We start from the raw sequence: 12,817 nt of genomic DNA, 5'->3' as shown, positions 1-12,817 counted from the left end.
GAAATGTCTTTACGTCATTTTTGCGCGGTATGTAGGATACCTTATGAGGGAGAATTAGAGGAACCCCATCGTGAAGATGTGGCTGGCTTTGTTAATACTATCGCTGTAGAGGAGCCAAAGAAGGGTTCCGAAGCAAAAGTCTCTAGCATACACTTTCCTGTTTTACGCTACTTTGCCATATTTGCTAGTAGATGCTTGATTGGTCGTGGAAATAGTGGAAACTTGAGTGTTCCTGATATTATCATTCTTCAACATGCCTTGCTTGGAGACAATAGTTTTAATATGGGTGCCGTCGTTGCTAAACGGCTAGCCCTGAATCGTACAAAAGGCCCCATATTTGGAGGTATCTATGCTGCACGTGCTAAACATTTTCAGATACCCATTAGGCACCATGAGGAAGAGGAGACAACTTTGCCTCCTCACATTCTAGATTACAAGAGCATGGTAGCACATAAGTTTATTGTTGACAACGAAGGTAGGATGCTCTTGTATAAACTTAGATTCAATAAGAAACACTTTGAGATTATTATTTTTCCTGCGCCTCTATTGTTTGATTTGCTTGCAGAAAAATTTCTCGTCACACCGGAAGCGGTGAACAATCATCGAGCCCAAGCTTTTACTCCAGAACTTGAACCTGAGCCGGAACCTGAACTGGACTGTTGTCGTGCATCATCTGTCCAATGGGATCCGAAGATGACCAGCCAGTGGTATCCTGATTACACCTCTCATTACACCAGGGAGAGTAGCGGAGGTCCCTGGTATTGGACCAACTTAGGCCAAAAGCCTAAGCTTGGGGGAGTATGTATTTTTCACCGACTTTACATTCATGTTCACACACTAGTTGTCGGTGCTCATACTCTTTCATTGTATTATCCATGTTAGTTTAAATTTCCTTTTTCTAGTTTTCTTCTTGTGCATTTTATAAACCTTAAGAAAAACCAAAAAATCAGTTAGTTTAATTTCCATGCTTGTAGTAGAAATTAAAATGAAAACCCAAAAAGATTTCTAGTTCTTCTTTTACTTGTTGGGAGCTTTCCCATGTAAATAGTTTTCTTTTCTTTTCTTTCCTTTGGGGGTCGAGAAGACAATATTGAAACTTCTTAGTGGCTCTCATTTGCATGATTGTTTATTTAATCTAGAGCCCATATTATTTGTCTTCTCTCTTGCGTTGAATGCTTGCAGATTCCAGCTTAGTCCAATGCACGTGCACTCTTATTATTATACACATCGTTCGGTCGTGCAAGTGAAAGGCAATAATGATGATATATCATGGACTTATTGAGATGAGAAAAGCTGGTATGAGATCGACCTCTCTTGTTTTTGTAAACATGATGAGTTCATCGTTCCTGATTCAGCTTATTATGAAGTAAACATATTTGCAATGACATTTAGAGATTATAGTTGCTTGTGGCATGCTTGATTAGCTATGAGTTATAATGGTTTACCTTGCGTGCCAACATGCTATTAGAATGATTATGATGTGATATGATGGGATGGTATCCTCCTTTGAATGAATTGAGTGACTCGACTTGGCACATGTTCATGCATGTAGTTGAATCAAATCAACATAGCCTTCACGATATTTATGTTCATGGTGGATTATATCCTACTCATGTTTGTACTTAGTGTGAATTAGTTTTAATGCATGTTTATGACTGTTATCGCTCTCTCAGTTGGTCGCTTCCCAGTCTTCTGCTAGCCTTCACCTATACTAAGCGAGAATACTGCTTGTGCATCCAAACTCCTTAAACCCCAAAGTTGTTCCATATGAGTCCACTATACCTTCCTATATGCGGTATTTACCTGCCGTTCCAAGTAAATTTGTATGTGCCAAACTCCAAACCTTCAAATGAAATTCTGTTTTGTATGCTCTAGCCGCTCATGTTTCCACTAGGGATGACTATATCTTCCATGCTAGGTGGGTTATTCTCAGAGGAGTGGACTCCGCTCCTCATTCACGAGAAAGGGCCAGTAACCGGGACGCCCAGTCCCATGATCCAAAAAGATCAAAGCAAATCAAAATAATTAAACAAAACTCCCACAGGGCTGTTGTTAGTTGGAGGCACTCGTTGTTTCGAGCAAGCCATGGATTGATGCTTGTTGGTGGTTGGGGGAGTATAAACCTTTACCATTCTGCGTGGGAACTGCCTATAATGCATGTAGTATGGAAGATACAGCCATATCATAGTTGTTGCATTGACAGCGACAGTATGCCGCTCAAAATGTTATTCAATCTCTATTTTAAATTCGAGCTCTAGCACCTCTACAAATCCCTACTTCCCTCTGCGAAGGGTCTATCTATTTACTTTTATGTTGAGTTATCACCTTCTTATTAAAAAGCACCCGCTGGAGAGCACACTGTCATTTGCATTCATTATTATTGATTTATTTTGAGTATGACTTGACTAGATCTCTTTTACCATGAATAACAATGTTTAGTCAGTCCTTGATCTTTAAAGGTGCTCTGCATTTATGTTTTGCGGTCTCAGAAAGGGCTAGCGAGATACCATTTTGTTATATCATGTTATAATTGTTTTGAGAAAGTGTTGTCATCCGAGTTTTATTATTATGACTCGCTAGCTGATTGTGTTATTGATATCAGAAATTGTGAGACCTAAGTGTTATTGTGAATATGGTTAGTTTATAATATTGCTGAAACCTGAATGCTGGCATTTCATGTTTACAACAACAAGAGTAAACAGAGTTTGTAAAAGTTTTTCTTTATCACTTTCAGTTTATCAACTGAATTGCTTGAGGACAAGCAAAGGTTTAAGATTGGGGGAGTTTATACGTCTCCAACGCATCTACTTTTCCAAACACTTTTGCCCTTGTTTTGGACTCTAACTTGCATGATTTGAATGAAACTAACCCGGACTGATGCTGTTTTCAGCAGAACTGCCATGATGTTTTTTGATGTGTAGAAAAGAAAAGTTCTCGAAATGGCCCGCAAATCCACAGAGGCACTTTTTGGAATTAATAAGAATTTCTGGGCGAAAGAAATACATGAGGGGGCCCAGGGCCTGTCCACGAGATAGGGAGGCGCCCCCCCCTGTAGGGTGCGCCCCCCTATCTTGTGGGCCCCCCTGGACCTCCACCGACCTCAACTCCAACTCTATTTCTTCCGTCTCAGGGAGAAAAAAATCAGAGAGAAAGTTTCATCATGTTTTACGATACGGAGCTGCCGCCAAGCCTTAATCTCTCTCGGGAGGGCTGATCTGGAGTCCGTTCGGGGCTCCGTAGAGGGGGATTCGTCACCGTCGTCATCATCAACCATCCTCCATCACCAATTTCATGATGCTCACCACCGTGCGTGAGTAATTCCATCGTACGCTTGCTGGACGGTGATGGGTTGGATGAGATTTACCATGTAATCAAGTTAGTTTTCTTAGGGTTTGATCCCTAGTATCCACTATGTTCTGAGATTGATGTTGCTATGATTTTGCTATGCTTAATGCTTGTCACTAGGGCCCGAGTGCCATGATTTCAGATCTGAACCTATTATGTTTTCATCGATATATGTGTGTTCTTGATCCTATCTTGCAAGTCTATAGTCACCTATTATGTGTTATGATCCGACAACCCCGAAGTGACAATAATCGGGATACTTCTCGGTGATGACTGTAGTTTGAGGAGTTCATGTACTCACCATGTGTTAATGCTTTGTTCCGGTTCTCTATTAAAAGGAGGCCTTAATATCCCTTAGTTTCCACTAGGACCCCGCTGCCATGGGAGGGTAGGACAAAAGATCTCATGCAAGTTCTTTTCCATAAGCACGTATGACTATTTACGGAATACATGCCTACATTACATTGATGAACTGGAGCTAGTTCTATGTCACCCTATGTTATAGCTATTACATGAGGAATCGCATCCAGCATAATTATCCATCACTAATCCATTGCCTACGAGCTTTTCACATATTGTGCTTCTCTTATTTACTTTTTCGTTGCTACTGTTACAATCACTACAAAACACCAAAAATATTGCTATTACTATCTTTACCTTTTACCACAGTTACCATTACTATCATACTACTTTGCTACTAAATACCTTGCTGCAGATACTAAGTTATCCAAGTGTGGTTGAATTGACAACTCAACTGCTAATACTCAAGAATATTCTTTGACTCCCCTTGTGTCAAATCAATAAATTTGGGTTGAATACTTTACCCTCGAAAGCTGTTGCGATCCCCTACACTTGTGGGTTATCAATAATCCAATTTTATGTGAGGTTACTTTCATTTTTACTGAATCACTTGAATCAGTTAAAGGAGACGAGGCTTCTGGCCCAGAATTCTTGGAGAATATTCAAATACTACAAAGAGCCAGCTATATTAGGGTAAACCCCATTTTTGAAAATAGAAATTCAATTCAAAGGGGTCAATTTTGGATACAATTCGGGATTTTTCTTGGGAAGTTTCGGGAAGAATCTTAAAAATCTAAAATTTGACCTGTTATTGTTCTAAGTTCAAAAGTTTAGTAAAGTAAAAAATATTTTTTGCCTGAATTCTAATTTATTGGATATCCCGCATAAGGAATCAAATGAAGATGCGACGTGGCGAAAAGGAGCCTTGGAATGGTCTTAATTGAATATTTAGACAAAAAAAGAAGTCTTTCTTTTCTTCAAATCCAAAAAAAATCTCTTTTTTATACATAGGTCGTCGATTCGGCACAAATATTCCCTCAAGTTCTATCGACCAACGATACAACTCTATGCACACTTGACGTTTGCTTTACCTAAAACAAGTATGGAACTATTTTGTAAGAATAAAATTACGAGTACTTTGCGAGAATAAAACTACGGATAAATTGCAAGGTAATAAAAGTGGATAGCTTCTGTCAATAAGAAAGTCATTTGCCCCTAGGCAATCGATAACAAGTATCGGTAATCATTCTTGTAATTTTATATGAGGGAGAGGCATGAGCTAACATACTTTCTCTACTTGGATCATATGCACTTATGATTGGAACTCTAGCAAGCATCCGCAACTACTAAAGATCATTAAGTTCGTGAAACCCAACCATAGCATTGAGTATCAAGTCCTCTTTACTCCCATACGCCATAACCCACTTATCCGCGTTTAGGCCGTTGTCACCCCCGCAACACCGACAATAAGCAAACCATGAACATATTGCAACACCCTACAGTGGGGGGCCCTCAAGTTTGCGCGAGACGGAGGGCACTGTAGGACAACACCAAAAATAAAATATACAGTCATACCAACCAAGATCACGATTAACCCATAGGACAAAACATATCTACTCAAACATCATAGCATAACCATAGATCATTGGGAAATAATATATGGAGTTGAGCACCATGTTTAAGTAGAGATTACAACGGGGAGAAGGTTTATTTTACCACTGCATAGAGGGGGAGAGAGTTGGTGTTGACGGTAGCAAGATTGTTGATGTAGATTGCCGTCACGATCCTAGCCCCGGTGGCACTCCCTCCAGCGCCACCGAGAGAGAGGGGGGAGAGCCCCCCTCCTTATTCTTCTTCCTTGGCCTCCCCCCTAGATGGGAGGAGAGTTCCCCCTCTTGTCCATGGCATCCATTGAGACGGAGGGGCAGGATCCCCTCCGAGATTGGATCTCCCTCTCTGTTCTCTTCTGTTTCACGTTCCCCAGGTCTGGCCCTTCACGGTTTCTTACATTCCCGGAGATCCGTAACTCAGATTGCGTTGATCTTTTTACACGATTTTTTACCGGATATAAGCTTCCTTGCGCCTGAATTATAGATCCAACCGATGTTCGAGGAGGGCATGATACACCAGGGCGCGCTTGGGCCTGGTGGGTTGTGGTGGCCTCAGGCCTTCGTTTATGTTGATTCCACCTCCTAAAATTCAAAAATATTCCAAAATAATTCTCCGTAGAGTTTCATCACGTTTGGACTTTGTTTGATATGGATTTTCTGTGATACAAAAACATTTAACAAACAGGAACTGGCACTAGGCACTGGATAAGTAAGTTAGTCCAAATAAATCATATAAAAACATGCCAAAAGTATGTAAAAGTTGAATAATATCGGCATGAAACAATCAAAAATTATAGATATGACGGAGACGTATCACTAGGCGAGTTGGAATCGAAGCAATGAAGCGCGTTGGTTGCTGGCCTAGGGAGGTGCTGGTGTGGCCGGGAACGTTGACGACGTCGAGTCCTACGGCGGCGCAGCTACGGCTTTCACGGGTGCGAGGGCTATGGTGCACTGGCGAGCAACCAGAGGTGCACTATGACTTTCTAGGGAAGCCCTGAGCACGACTGCGTTCTTGGGTTGGCCAGGGGGCTGCTAGCAAAGGCGAGCTTCGTGGCGGCGGCGAGTAGCTCCGACCAAGGTGGAAATCATGGGTAAAGGACGAAAGAGACGATGGGGAGAGGGGCGAAGGAAGAGGGGCTCACAGGGAACATGCAGTGATGCTCAGTGTGCTCGATGGCTTGCACAGTGTGAATCGACGCTGCCGATCTTGGACGCCCAAGGTTGAAGATGATGGTGGTGAGGACGAAGCACGGCTCCCAGCGATGCACGGCTCGGCAAAGTCGAAGAGGACGACATGGTGGAGGTTCCAGAAATAAAGGCTAGGTGAGGGGAGGCATTTGCTATGATGTTCATGGAAGCATGGCTGCGGCATGTTTGGGCGGCTGCAGGAGAGAGAGCCAAAGGGGAGGAGCAGGTCCAGAGAGAGGGGAAAAGTTGCAGGGGGTCGTGGCACTGCTGGAGGCGTCTAGGGCGGCGAGGGGACATGCCGGCAGGCTCGACGTGGTCATGCACATGCTGACGCATGGTGGCTAAGCGCGCTGCCTACTGGCGCAAGGAGGAAGGCAACAGGGGAGGGGAAGGTGGTCTAGGATGCACCTGGGCCAGTTCGACTGGGCCACCAGGTAAGTGGGCTGCCAGGTAAGCTTTCCTCTTTTTACCATTTCTGTTTCTGTTTTCTAATTTTGTAATTGTTTTAATTTGGTTTTCAAACCAAATCAATTTATAAAATTCTAAAAATAATTATGGGCACTAGGGTTTATCGTCCCCATTTCAAGTTTCATTTGAATTTAAACATGATGACATGATGATCTTACAATGACAAGCAAAGGCAAATGTTAGGGCTGTGACATATGGGTCCATAGCTAGTAGCTAGATGGCTTCTTCTCTCTCTTTGATCTTCAATATAATGTTCTCCTTGATGTTCTTGGAGATCTATTCGATGTAATCCCTTTTTGCGATGAGTTTGTTGGGATCCGATGAATTGTGGGTTTATGATCAGATAATCTATGAATATTATTTGAGTCTTCTCTGAACTCCTTTATGCAAGATTATTATAGCTTTGTATTTCTCTCCGATTTATCCGTTTGGTTTGGCCAACTAGATTATTTATCTTGCATTGGGGAGGTACTTTGTGATGGATTCGATCTTGCGGTGATCAATCCCAATGACAGAAAGGGACATGACATGTATTTTTATCATTGCCATTAAGGATAAAATGATGGGGTTTATTCATATTGATTGGATTTACTTTGTCTACATCATGTCATCTTACTTAAGGCGTTACTCCGTCCTTTATGAACTTAATACTCTAGCTGCATGCTGGATAGCGGTCCATGTGTGGAGTAATAGTAGTAGATGCATGCAAGAGTCGGTCTACTTGTCTCAGACGATATGCCTATATACATGATCATTTCCTTGGATATTATCATAAACTATGCGCTTTTCTATCAATTGCCAGGAAATAATTTGTTTACCCATCATATGCTTTCTGTCCGAGAGAGAAGCCTCTAGTGAAAACTATGGCCCCAAGTCTATCTTTATCATTTATTAAAATCCAAAAATAAATTGCTCCAATTTAGTACTTTTATTTCATTTTGTGTTTTTGTTTATCTATCTATCACTACTAGATTTGGTCCTTGCAATTATCCGGCAAGGGATTGACAACCCCTTGTCTGCGTTGGGTGGGAGTATTTGTTATTTTGTGTGTAGGTATTGTTCACGAGGTCTTGCGTGGTTCTCCTACTGGATTGATAACCTTGGTTCTTAACTAAAGTAAATACTTATCTCTATTGTACTGCATCAGCCTCTCCTCTTTGGGAAAATCCCAACGCAGCTCACAAGTAGCAATGTACTCTAGGCTCGCTCTCATCACAAGAAGCCAGTGGTCAGTGACATGAGATGGGTTGACTGGAAGTTCATTGGAAAGAATGAAGATCATTTTCGCCATGTACATGAGAGTTTCAGGATGGTTGGGGTTGATGATTTCATAGGGAAGAAGTTGACTGCATGGACTGATGAGATGATCATGCAATTTTACTCAACTGCACACTTCTATCCCAATGGCATAATTGTATGGATGATTGAGGGAGTCAGGTACCGTTCCAGTGTTGTTGAATGATCGGCTTTGCTAGGTGTTCTAGAGGTTGATGAGAATGATATTGATGTTTATGCCAATCCCAAGGTGGATCAAAACTCAATGAAGAACATGTACACTGCTATTCCCAAGAAGTGCTTGGAGTCTCACAACCTTGGGTTTGTATATCATTTGTTGGCTAGCCTTGCTACCTCCAACATCATCATGAGGCACACCTTGATGCTAAAATTAGGAGATGATAAGATGATCAGAGGCCACTCCATCAACATGATGCATCTCATTGGTGGACATCATTAGTTTAGAGTGATGGATCTTATTGTTGAAACTATCATGAGGGCTGCTGCGGATTAGAAACGATCATGTCATTTCGCTCCGCATGTTGAGTTACTTATCAGCTCCAAGGTTGGTAACAAGATTTATCTACTTGATCGTCTGCATCTGCCGCTACAGCCAAAGTTCGAGGACAACACAATGATGATGGATCCTTCCCATCCCACCTCGGCTGCAGCACATGCCGACATTGAGGCTGCTAGGAATGCAGAACCTAGCGCTACCACCACCCCTTGCTCAAGACCAAGACATACCAGATGAACTATCTTCTTCGAGCTACTCAGAGGATCGAGCGAAGTCTAGCCAACATCGTGAAGAACCAAGAGACTTTCAAGAGGATCATTGAGACAAAACTCCATGATCTAGATGTCAAGGTCACAGAGATGCAGACCACTGTTGAGAGTCTGAAGAAGGAAGTGGATGAAGCCAAGCTACATTCTAGCAGATATGATGAGCACCGGGGCACAATACTTCCCAGTACTACTCAGTTCCAGACTATGCCCAGGTCAGTAGGCATGCCAGTCTCCACCAGATCCACAGTTTCTGCTCCAGCTGCTACCACCACAGTTACTCCGTCAGTCCCTCCAGTGGTCTCTACACCTCCAGCCCAACAGACATCAGCCAAGATCTTCATAGACACCCTCATATCTACTCCAACAATGTCTACACGCACCAATGCTGCAAGTCAGAGGACTTTACCACCAGGAGTTACATTAAAGCAATATCCGAGCGACGTTTAGCTCTTTACTTCTTCGAATTTTTTGGTACTTATTGCCAACACTACAAAAAAAAGACACATCCGTGACATTTTGGGCCGAACGAATTTTTTTTCCTGTCATACATATGACACTTCTATGACGATAATTGTGACAAAACCCGGTATCATCATAGATGTGGTGGGCTCCTACTTCTATGACAAAAAATCATGACAGAAAATGGGCTTTTCGTCCTAGGCAGGCCGGAAACGCAGCTGCATGACATTCTTTGGGCCGTCCATAACAGAAAAAACCGTGGTAGAAGCGAGGGGGAGGAAAATTTTGGGGAGTTGCCGGTTACGGTGGGAGGTCGGGGGCGGAGCGATGTGCGTTTCTCTCATACCTACGCGTGTGTGTGAGGCGTTGGCTCCAACTAAAGCCGAGCGAGGCGTTGGGCTCTAACTGAACCCGAGCGATTGCACTACAGGCTACGTGTTACTGAAATCGAGGGATCGATCGATGGCTGTTAACTGAAGCCGATGGAGCGATTCCTTTGCTACTACTGCTAACTGAAGCCGATCGATTGGATGAACAGTGAGCATTGCGGGGGGGGGTTGGATGAACAGTGAGCGGTGGCGTTGCCTCTGGATGAACAGGAACCCATGGTGTGGAGGGCTGGATGAACAGTAGACGGTGGAGGGGTGGCCGTGGAGGGGTGGTTGAACAGGACCCCGTGGTGTGGAGGGCTGGATGGACAGTAGACGATGGAGGGGTGCCCGTGGAGGGGTGGTTGAACAATAGCCGGTGGAGTAGCGCGCGGTGGAGGCTGGATCAATAGGAGCCCGTGGAGGCTGGAGGAGGTCGACGGTAGCCCGTGGAGGCTGGAGGAGGTCGACGGTGGAGATGAACAGTATCTCATGGAGTCCCGTTTTGCGGTACGCCACACCCCTCCCGATGAACAGGACCCCCGTTTCGACCATAGTGCTCCAACACAAGTCCATTTCGTCCGTTTTGCGGTACGCCACACCCCTCCCGATGAACAGGACCCCCGTTTCGACCGTAGCGCTCCAACGCAAGTCCGTTTCGTCCGTTTTGCGGTACGCCACACCCCTCCCGATCAACAGGACCCCCGTTTCAACCGTAGCGCTCCAACACAAGTCCGTTTTGTCCGTTTTGCGGTACGCCACACCCCTCCCGATCAACAGGACCCCCGTTTCGACCGTAGGAGGTCCGTTTCCTCCGTTTTGTGGTACGCCAGGCCCCTCCCGATCAACAGGACCCCGTTTCGAATGTGGCCGGTCGAACACAAGGCCGATCCCTCTGTTGTACAGTACGCCAGGCCTCGTTTCCATCGCCTTTTCCGTCCAAGCCCTCCCGATGAACACGACCACGCATTCCGTTCTGACCCAGCCGGTTGGCTCCCCATAAACACGACGACGATGTTGTTTCTCCGTTCCGACCCAGCCATGTACGTATGCGCGAGTAGGTGTTCGAGACCCTGCCCGTATGTACGTAGGTGGCCGTATTTTCTTTCTTGCACCCTCGCCGCTGTATGTACGTGTACATGCTACGTGCGCGCCTCTACTACGACACGGGCGCCTCTACATCTACGACACGTGCGCGCCTCTAAATCGACCAGTATGTACGTACACGTTCGCGACCAGAATGACAACGCTACGTATGCTTCGACCAGGTGGGTCCCGACTGTCAGGCACTTCCTTGCGTGCGAAGATGTAGCTGGTGGGTCCCAGCAGTCAGGGGGGCGAATCCTTTTTTCTTTTGCCCGGACGCACTTCCTTGCGTGCGAAGGTGTAGCTGGTGGGTCCCAGCAGTCATGGGGGAAACATTTTTTTCGCGAAATATGGTGGTCCGTCCGGTGGGTCCCCGCTGTTAGGTGGAGTAATAATTATTTTGCGCGTAATAAGGAGGCACTTCCTTGCTGCGGCCGTGGACCTAGCTGTCAGCCTCTCCACGTACAGTACTCTTCTGATGGAAGTCGGTCGTTGACCACATTGACCATGCCGTGCTGAGAGCACCAAGGCGGTGGACGACGGCGAGGCCTAGGAAGGGGACGACGAGGAGCCGGGGAAGACGCGGCAGTGGATGCCCACGCGGAGAGGAGTAGGAGGGTTCACTGGTTCGCTGTGGTGTGAGGCTGTCGTCGCCGCAGAATAACAGGGGGTGTGGGTGAGTAGAGGGATGGCCTGGCCAGCGGTGGGAGTAGTAGGGGGCGGTGAGGCCTCCGCCGCATCGCAGCCGACCATGGGAGGCAGGAGCACGAGGCACGACCGGCGCTGGTTTGGGCGGCTGGAGCAAGAAGACCAGAGGTTGAAGAAGCACTACGGCCGTTGGATGGACATCGTACGGTCACTCGAGCTAGAATCATGCATATTGACTAAGTTGACAAAGCCCTCCATCCCCGTCAACTTAGTAGGCCCACAAGTCAGCCTGCCACTATACTGGGTCCCAGCTAACAGGGGGAGTATTCATTTTTTTGTGCGTAATAAGGAGGCACTTCCTTGCGTGCGAAGATATAGCTGGTGGGTCCGAGCTGTCAGCGGTGGTAACGTTTTTTCGCGAAATACTGAGGCCCTTTCGGTGGGTCCCCGATGTCAGGTGGAGGAATCATTATTTTGCGCGTAATAAGGAGGCATTTCCTTGCGTGCGGCCGTGGACCCAGCTGTCGGCCTCTCCAGGTACAGTCCACTCAGATGCATGTCGGTCGTTGACCACGTTGACCAGGCCGCGCCGAGAGCACCAGGGCGGTGGACGACGGCGATGCCTAGGAAGGGAACGACACGTAGGCAGGGAAGACTCCGTAGTTGTTTCCCACGCGGAGGGGAGTACGACTGAACGAGGGTTTACTGGTTCGTCTGCCGTCGCCGGAGAATAACAGCAGGTGTGGGTGAGTAGAAGGATGGCTAGGCCAGCGATGGGAGTACGATGGGGCGGTGAGGCCTGCGCGGCAGCACAGCCGGCCGCGGGGAGGAGGGAGCAGGCAGTCCCGCTGGCGCTTGTTTGAGCGGCTGGAGCCGGAAGAGCAGAGATTGAAGAAGCACGACGGCCGTTGGATGGCCATCCAACAGTCACTGCTTGTGTGTCAACCTTTTTTTAGGAAAGCCTCAAATCAGTGGAAAACAGCATACAGCCCATCTGCCATTATTTCTAATAATTTACAGCCCATTTGCTAATTCTTAAGGTTTTGCTTTGATCCCATATTCTTTTTGTTAGCATTATAGCCCATATTGTGGCCACGGTTAAAAAATTATACGAAATTTTGCATATTTCGGTGCGGTCCAAACTGTTTTCAATCCCGAAATTTCGACTCACATTCAAAATGATTTAAAAAATTAATGTATATCAATATAAAATCCAACAAATTCTCCACGCATAAAAATTAATGTAATTTAAAATCTGGAAATGAAAAAAAAATTGAAACT

Source organism: Triticum aestivum, chromosome 3B (genome assembly GCF_018294505.1).
Source record: "Triticum aestivum cultivar Chinese Spring chromosome 3B, IWGSC CS RefSeq v2.1, whole genome shotgun sequence".
Classification (NCBI taxonomy): Eukaryota; Viridiplantae; Streptophyta; class Magnoliopsida; order Poales; family Poaceae; genus Triticum; species Triticum aestivum.
Note: the sequence above shows the minus strand (reverse complement) of the source record.